At 50.0% G+C, this 8,347-nt stretch overlaps 1 non-coding gene across 1 annotated transcript; it reads left to right on the plus strand.

The window, feature by feature from the left end:
- Positions 1-6,984: 6,984 nt before the first annotated feature.
- On the plus strand, positions 6,985-7,090 carry LOC134365306 (U6 spliceosomal RNA). The gene has a single exon (XR_010022012.1). It is a non-coding gene; the product is annotated as a U6 spliceosomal RNA (small nuclear RNA).
- Positions 7,091-8,347: the final 1,257 nt, after the last annotated feature.

The raw sequence follows: 8,347 nt of genomic DNA on the forward strand, positions 1-8,347 counted from the left end.
TATGTTGAACCAACCTTGCATCCCTGGGATGAATCCCACTTGATCATGGTGAATAATTTTACGTATGTGTTGCTTTCGGTCTGTTTTGATTCCCCTGACTAGGGTCATCACTTTTCTAGAACTTTCTGTGTCATGAACCCTCAGGGAAGCAGCCAATCCAAACCCCTTCCCCAGAGTGCTCTCATAGTGGCTACAAACTATGAGGACACTAATTGGACAGATGGTATTTCTGGGGGAAAAATTTAAAAGTAAGCTGATGAATGTACAAGGGTATTTCAAAAAGTTCGTGGAAAAATAAAAATGAAAAATAATATAAATATTTCCATAAAAATTTTTTTTCTTTAAAGATGACCAGTAAGGAGATCTCACCCCTTGGCTTGGTGTTGTCAGCACCATGCTCAGCCAGTGAGCAAACCGGCCATCCCTATATAGGGATCTGAACCCATGGCCTTGGTGTTATCAGCACCACACTCTCCTGAGTGAGCCACGGGCAGGCCCTTCCGTGAACTTTTTAAGTACCCTTGCATGTAAGCTGTCTGTGTTTTGATACGAAGAGCACACAGACAGCACAGGGTTCCTTCCAGACCCTTCTTTTTTTTTTTTTTTTTTTAATTTTATTTTGTCGATATACATTGTGGCTGATTATTGCTCCCCATTACCAAAACCTCCCTCCCTTCTCCCTCCCCCCCTCCCCCCCAACAATGTCCTTTCTGTTTGCTTGTCGTATCAACTTCAAGTAATTGTGGTTGTTATATCTTCTCTCCCCCCCCCCGGTTTTGTGTGTGTGTGTGTGTGTGTGTGTGTGTGTGTGTGTGTGTGAATTTATATATTAATTTTTAGCTCCCACCAATAAGTGAGAACATGTGGTATTTCTCTTTCTGGGCCTGACTTGTTTCACTTAATATAATTCTCTCAAGGTCCATCCATGTTGTTGCAAATGGCAGTATTTCATTCGTTTTTATAGCTGAGTAGTATTCCATTGTGTAGATGTACCACATTTTCCGTATCCACTCATCTGATGATGGACATTTGGGCTGGTTCCAACTCTTGGCTCTTTCCAGACCCTTCGGCAACACACTGCGTGACCTCAAGAAAGTCATTTCTTTCTTTTTTTTTTTTTCTTTTTAAAAAGATCACCAGTAAGGGGATCTTAACCCTTGATTTGGTGTTGTTAGCAATACACCCTCCCAAGTGAGTGAACCAGCCATCCCTATATAGGGATCCGAACCCCTGGCCTTGGTGTTATCAGCACCACACTCCCCAAGTGAGCCACGGGCCGGCCCTAAGAAAGTCATTTCTAATCTCAGGGCCTCAGTTATCTTGTTTGTATAATGAGGAGGGTGAACTAGGTGGGACTTGGTCACAGTCATTACCAAACTTCTCAGCTCAGGATGAGGCACCTTAGTTTGAACAAAAGAGGGAGAAACCACTCACTGGAAGGGAGGCACCAGGCAGGACAGGAACAGCAGCAGTCTGCAAGCATTTTCCCTGGGCCAGGCACTGGGCTCGGGTTTTTATTTGCACTATCTCATAGAATCCTCACAATAGCCCTACAAGGCAGCAATTACTATTATGTCCATTTTATAGATGGGCATACTGAGGGTCAGAGAGTGTAAGCTATTTGCCCAGAGAACACAGCTAATGGGGGAGACAGGATTTGAATCCAGGTTTGTTTATCACTGGAATTTATACCTCTCCCCACTGTTTGCAAGGCATGAGAAGATACTAGAGTTAGCAGGGCCCAGATCTAGAAGGGAGGTACGAGGTGAAGGCAATCCTCTACATGCACACAGGAGCACATGCCCCTTTATCCTAATGCTTGGAGTGAGATAAAAATGATGACTAGTTTGGTGGGGCTGGAGCCTAGCAGGTGGGGGAGGGGTGATGGCAGATGAACTTGGAAAGGTGGGCAGGTGCCCACACTGATGGCCTTTGTACAACAGGCTGAGCTTTTGAGGGTTTTTAGGATTGTGTTCTAGAAAGACCCTGCTGGTGGCATTAGAGAAGGATTGATGACCTAGAAAGCCGGAGACCCCCTTAGGAGGCCAGAGGGATCACCCAGGCAAGAGAGGGTGAGGCCAGGAGGGAGGGGCACCATATGCCTCTGCAGGGTACCCCGAGTTTGGAGGAGACCCAGGGACAGAATGTTGACACCCTCTGTGGTCCCCGCAGCACTTCTGGTGAGAAGTAAGATTGTGAAAGATGCACGGAGGGAGAAGGGGACACTTTCCACCCCACCCTATGTTGCAATCCCTTTGACGTATCCCACCCTGGGTTCTGCCCATATGTGAACTGGGGGCTTCGGTGCCCCCAGCCCTGCTGATCATCCCAGGTCCAGGGATTTTGGAGGCATCCCTCCAGGCTCTGGACACATACCCAGAGGGGGTCCAAAGGGAAGTGATGGTGTGGATGGTGCAGAGAAGTACCATATGACAGTCCTTGGTGGCCTGGCCTCACCCTCTCATGCTCCTCTCGCCCCATGTGCAGTACCAAGGGGCACTGAGGCCTGTCCTTACAGGGCTCACGTGGCCACATATGAGGAGGCTGGCCCAAACCACTGTCCACGTCACAGCTCAGATCAGTGGCCTGGACAGGTTCAGATGATGATGTCAGAGGCCAGAGCTGATCCCGTCTTTCTCTGAATGCCTCCTCTGTGCTGACCTTGAACCTTTTCACCTTCCATTTCAAGTTCTGGGCTTTTTATTTGTTTGTTTGTTTTGTTTTGGTGGCTGGCTGGTACAGGGACCGAACCCTGGACCTTGGTGTTACCAGCACCAGGTTCTAACCAACGGAGCTGACTATCCAGCCCAAGTTCTGGACTTATTAACCAACTCTTTCACATCCCCTAACTCCTCTAATCCCCATATGGAAATAAATGAAGACCCCCCAAATGAGAACAAGCAAAGGACCTCTATTCAAGGCTTGCTATAGCAAGGGGTCAGCCACCGTCACTTGCATTTGGGAGGGACTCAAAGGCAGGCAGAGGGGTGGGAGGCTTCGTAGTGGAAAAGAGGGAGGCTTCAGGTGTTCCATGGCTGGAGGCTGTTGGCCTGGGGAGGCTGGAGGCGGGCTAACTAGAAGCAGGGCATCCCATAGGAGTGGTCAGGGGGCATATTAGGCTTTTTCTTAGAAATAGGAACAGGCTGGAAGCAGGGGTAAGAATGAGGGAAACTGTCAGTTATAAATCAAGTCCTGGCCATGTTGAGTCAATTGTTTCAGGGTGATCATTTGGCTCCCTGGACTAGTTGTTAGACCTGGGGTCTGACTTGCTGCCAATCTGACGTGTAGATAGCAAGCTGGCTTCCTGGGCTGGTTACCGCAGATTGCGGGTCACAGTTCTATTTTTATATCTGGTCTGGCCATTGTCCATTTGTACAGTGAGTAAGTAGCATCCCAGTTTTTCAGGCAAACTAGGAATCAGAAAGGTTAGCTGACTTAGTTAAGGCCACAGAACTAGTATGTTTCAGAACTTGGACAGGAACCACTGGTTTTGCACACAGATCTTTTCTTTTCAACCAGGTATCAGTCTTCCACAGGCAAGGTCCGTGTCTGATTCGTTTTTGCCCCCTTGCCTCCTGCTCCTACCCCAGTATTTCGAGCATGTTCTCAACAGATATTTACTAAATGTATGAATACTACATTCTATGATGTCAGCGAGAGAACCAGGTAGGAACGGAAAGAGAGCAGGGACACTGACCGATGAGGCACTTGTCATTAGAACAGCCATCTCCAAGGACTGGCCTGTGGCTCACTCGGGAGAATGTGGTGCTGATACCACCGAGGCCACGGGTTCGGATCCCATATAGGGATGGCCGTTTCGCTCACTGGCTGAGTGTGGTGCTGACAACACCAAGACAAGGGTTAAGATCCCCTTACCGGTCATCTTAAAAAAAAAAAAAGAAAAAGAACAGCCATCTCCTCTCTGGCTTCCTGCAAGAATCTCAGGTCCTTGGTTGAAGGCTGAAGCCACAGGCTGAGACTTGGGGTTCTGGGCTAGTTTGGCCAGGGGGACTTGTACTCCGGTAATCTGCCTGTGTACCTGTCCACCCTACTCAGTTACATTGTTATAATCGATTTGTTGGGGATTGTGTTCAGGTCTCACTGAGTGGGAAGGGGCAGCCTACAGCAGAAGGACACTTCCTCCCAGGAGATGCCTGGGGGTCCAGCCAGGTGGGGAAGGACGGAAGCCTCAGGCCCTGTAGAATGCAGAGTTCTAAGGTGGCCCCCACGGTCTCCATCCCTGTCCCCGGTGTTACTCTCATGACTATATTACATCCTTACAAGTAAAAGGAATTTGCAGTTTAGGAAGAATTGCACATCAGGGACACAGTGGTGGCTGGGGGGTGGAGGGTCAGATAACCAACAGGCCAGGTGACCTGGCTGCCAGTCCTACCGTGTCCTGTACTGGCCTCAAGGCCCCAGGCCACCACCCCTCCCTAAGCCCCAGTTTCTACATCTGCAAAGTGAGTCACTGGCCAAAGTAATCTAACCCTACCTATTGTGATCCAGATTCTTTTGAGCCCGAGAGGCCGGGATTAGGGCCAGCTACCCTGGGTTACACGGGTCAGGTGGCTATGGGTTTTTTGGTCCCGTGGAAAGAAAAAAGCTGAAGAAATCGTTTCCAAATGTGGGTGCAGTGCAGGCGGGCTGTAGGATTCCCACTGTGTCATGGCCTCTGCCCCTCTGCCTCAGTTTCCTCATGACCTCAGGGTGGAAGGGCCACACCTACAAAGAAAAATAGATTTCTGGTGAGCAACAGGTGTGGCTGTTGGTTTTTCCAAGGGCTTGCTTCTGCTTTTTGCGGGCTGAACAGCTCTCCAAGCCACGTAGAAGGGGTGTGGTCACAACCAGACAGCGACTTCTCAAATCGCACAGCCTGGGGACCGTCCAGTCAATCTCCTTGTTTTACCCAATGTTATACTTCTGTTACACATAGGGAATGTGAGTCCAGGGAGGGAGGTGACTGACCCTCACTGCCCCTGTCATAGCTCCAGTGACTCTCTCATGTTGCTACAGGAGACAGGGGCAGGGGCACCTGAGTGCTCTGGGTCCTTCCATCCTTTAGCCTCCTCTTCCTTTTCCCCAGAAAGGAGTCCAGGAGAGGACTTGGGCCCTGAAAAGCTAAGGGAAAAAACGTAATTGGGCTGTGCAAGAGGAGGAAGAGAGAAAAAAAGAAGCTTGAGGATGTGGAGAGGACGGAGTCCCAGGGAGCAGAGGGAGGGGAAGACTGTTTAGAAGCCACAGGGCTCAGCGGACACAAGATGAGAAAATGCAAACACAGAGGACGTGCGATATAAACCTGTCCTTTGACAGAGTTGCTTGCTACCGTCAAATGACAACAATCACAACAAATTTAGTTTAAAGATCTCCACCGGCTCTCTCTCAAAGCAGAAACAAAGCACAGAAAGCAGATCAGTCAAAGCCACTCTCAGGGCCGGCCCGTGGCTCACTCGGGAGAGTGTGGTGCTGATAACACCAAGGCCATGGGTTCAGATCCCTATATAGGGGTGGCTGGTTTGCTCACTTTGGAGAGCGCGTTGGTGACAACACTAAGTCAAGGGTTAAGATCCCCTTACCAGTCATCTTTTTAAAAAATTAATTAATTTAAAAAATAAAATAAAATTGAGGGAACTTCATTATAATGCTGATTGAAGATTTAAAGTGATCTGTTTGGGGCTGGCCACGTAGCTCAGTTGGTCAGAGCGCAGCCTTATAACACCAAGGTCATGGGTTCAGATCCCCTTACCTGGCAGCCGCCAAGAAAAAATAAACTGGTCTGTTTGGGAAATTGGCTGTTATCTCTCTCCTGATTTCTGAGATCAGATAACAACTTGGCTCAGGTTTAGCGACGTGGGACTTTAGCATGGATGATTTCATTTTGATTTTTAGCCTGGTCTGCTGGGGTCTAGCGCAGGAGCTTGATCCAAAATAATGGCCTCCTGTAATTTTTATTCAGCAGTATCAAGTCAGATTGGGCAAAGGGCACACCTAGTTTTCATTACAGAATCAATTGTGGGTTATGGGTGCTGACAGAGAGGGAGGGTCCACAGGCTTCTGTCACATCTCTGGAATTCCAGCAGCTGGTCCCCCGCCCTCTCTCCTCCAGGCTCATTCCCTCCTCTGTCATTGGGCAGAGTCACGTTCCTGATCCAGTCCCTGCCCTGTCATTGCCTAAAGCCCTCTGGAGGCTTCCAAAGGCCCCAGGATGAATCCTGCCTCCTCAAGCGTGGCCAGCCCTTGGGGACTCACGCTCCCGCCTCAGCCTTGTCTCTCCCCATGTCCCCCTCCCAATCATGCTCCAGACAAGCTGTCGGGCTGACCACTGGATTCCCAGCACCTTAGTAACTCCATGCCCTCAGTACATGTGTATGGATGCCTGAATGATAACGAGCAATCTGGGCTATCGGATACTTTCCTTCTGGCTTCAGGAAAGGGCAGACACATCCAGGCACACCAATCTCCCACCCTTGCTGCGTTAAATCGTGTCCAGCTGGCTCTGTGGTCAGTGTTCAGGCCCCATGGAATTTCCAGAGCTGCTGGGCCTGGGGCCCCCCAGCCCTTGTTGCCTGCAGAACATCCTGCCATGCCTTCTGCTGCCTTCCGTGGTACAGATGCCCTCCAGACAGATGGCTGCACCAGGAAGCTTTGGGTTAAGTTGTTGGACTGCAAAGAGAGAGTCCCTCTTCAAATCCTCCAGGACCTAAAACTCCCAACAGGAGGAAAGACCGAGGCTGAGTCTGAGGTGAGGCTGGGACATCAGCTCCTGGACAGGAAGGAGAAGGGAATCGCACAAAGGGTCGTTCTGCTCTATGGGGCCCCAGGGGAAGGCATGGCAGCTAAGAAAACATTTTTAGTGGATTTTGCTGCAGGTGCCCCTATTCTCACATGGCTGCAGGGGAGAAGGCTGCAGGTGGGGGGAGAGGAGGCTCCTTGCTTTGCCTTGCTACAAGGAACAGGCATCAGAAGGAGCTAAAAGTGTGTTGGGGGCCCACCTGGGCAGCACGTGTACCGAAACTGTACAGGTCCAGGGAAGTTTGCATGGCCCCTGTGCAAGGATGACATGCAAATTCATAAAGCGTTCCATGTTTTTGATCCCTGTCCTGGCCAGCCACCAATAAATAAGTAAATAAATAAATAAAATAAAAGCATGTTAAGGAAAGCCCTGGAAACACGTTAAGGGCAGACCCTCAAGGAACCTAGGAGCCAACAGACAGGCAAGAGGCCAGGCTGAGAGATGGTTGTAGGAGGCCCCAAGGGCAGTGTCTTCCCACCCCTCTCTCCCCTGCCCTCCCCAATGTTGAGCCAAATGCCTGGGACAAACCAGGAGCTGCCTCTCTGGGATGGACACCATCTGGGTGGCCAGGAGATGGGCCAGGGAATGTCTGGGGAGTTGCCAAGTCCTGAAGTCACTGTGCCCAGGCCTGCCAAAGAGGGGGTGTAGAGGGAGGGTGAGGTAAGAGGGTGGGGAGACTGGAGAGCTCTAGGGCCCTCTTCAGGGCATGAGACCTGGCGCAAGGGTGGGGAAGTGTCGGGAGGCAGGAGGGCCCATTAGTGGGTGAGCTCCGCAATAGCAGGGCCGGGCTGTATTTCTTTTGAGTTCAGACTGCTCTACAGTCTTCAGCCTCTCCCTAGCCAGGTCCAGTATCCGTGAAGCTTTGAGAGTGTTAAATAAAATTGACAGGAAGCTGTTGATTTGGACTGTGCTCCTGCACTGGGCCCAATACACCAAACCAAGATGGAGTCACTCATGCTTAAGTTAAGCTCCGCGTCACCGAGCCAGAACTAAGTTGTTTATCTGACCTTCGGAGAAATCAGGAGAGTGAGAGATGTTATAGCCAAGTCCCCGCACAGGCCCGTCTTAGCCAGCGCCATCAGGAAGTCCCCTCTGCTTTAACCTTTACCAGGAAAATAACTTTGAAACAACCAATCCACTTTTTGTTCTTTGTTTCTGCTTTCAAAGCCAATCTCCTCTGCTCAGCTCATCAGAACACTCATTCTATTTTATGGAATGAGGTGTTCCCTAATTCTAGAATCGCAAATAAAAGCCAATTAAGTTTTTTGGGGTTTTTTTGTTTGTTTGTTTTTTAAAGATGACCGGTAAGGGGATCTTAACCCTTGTCTTGGTGTTGTCAGCACCACGCTCAGCCAGTGAGCAAACCGGCCATCCCTATATGGGATCCGAACCCGTGGCCTTGGTGTTACCAGCACCGCACTCTCCTGAGTGAGCCACGGGCCGGCCCCGCCAATTAAGTTTTTTGAACTACATTTGTGGTACCTTGGCCTTTTGAGAAAGGAGCTTGCAGCGGGAGAGGGCATCTTCTCTCTGTTCCTAGATCTCCTGTATATA

The sequence above is a fragment of the Cynocephalus volans genome, chromosome 16 (assembly GCF_027409185.1).
Source record: "Cynocephalus volans isolate mCynVol1 chromosome 16, mCynVol1.pri, whole genome shotgun sequence".
Classification (NCBI taxonomy): domain Eukaryota; kingdom Metazoa; phylum Chordata; class Mammalia; order Dermoptera; family Cynocephalidae; genus Cynocephalus; species Cynocephalus volans.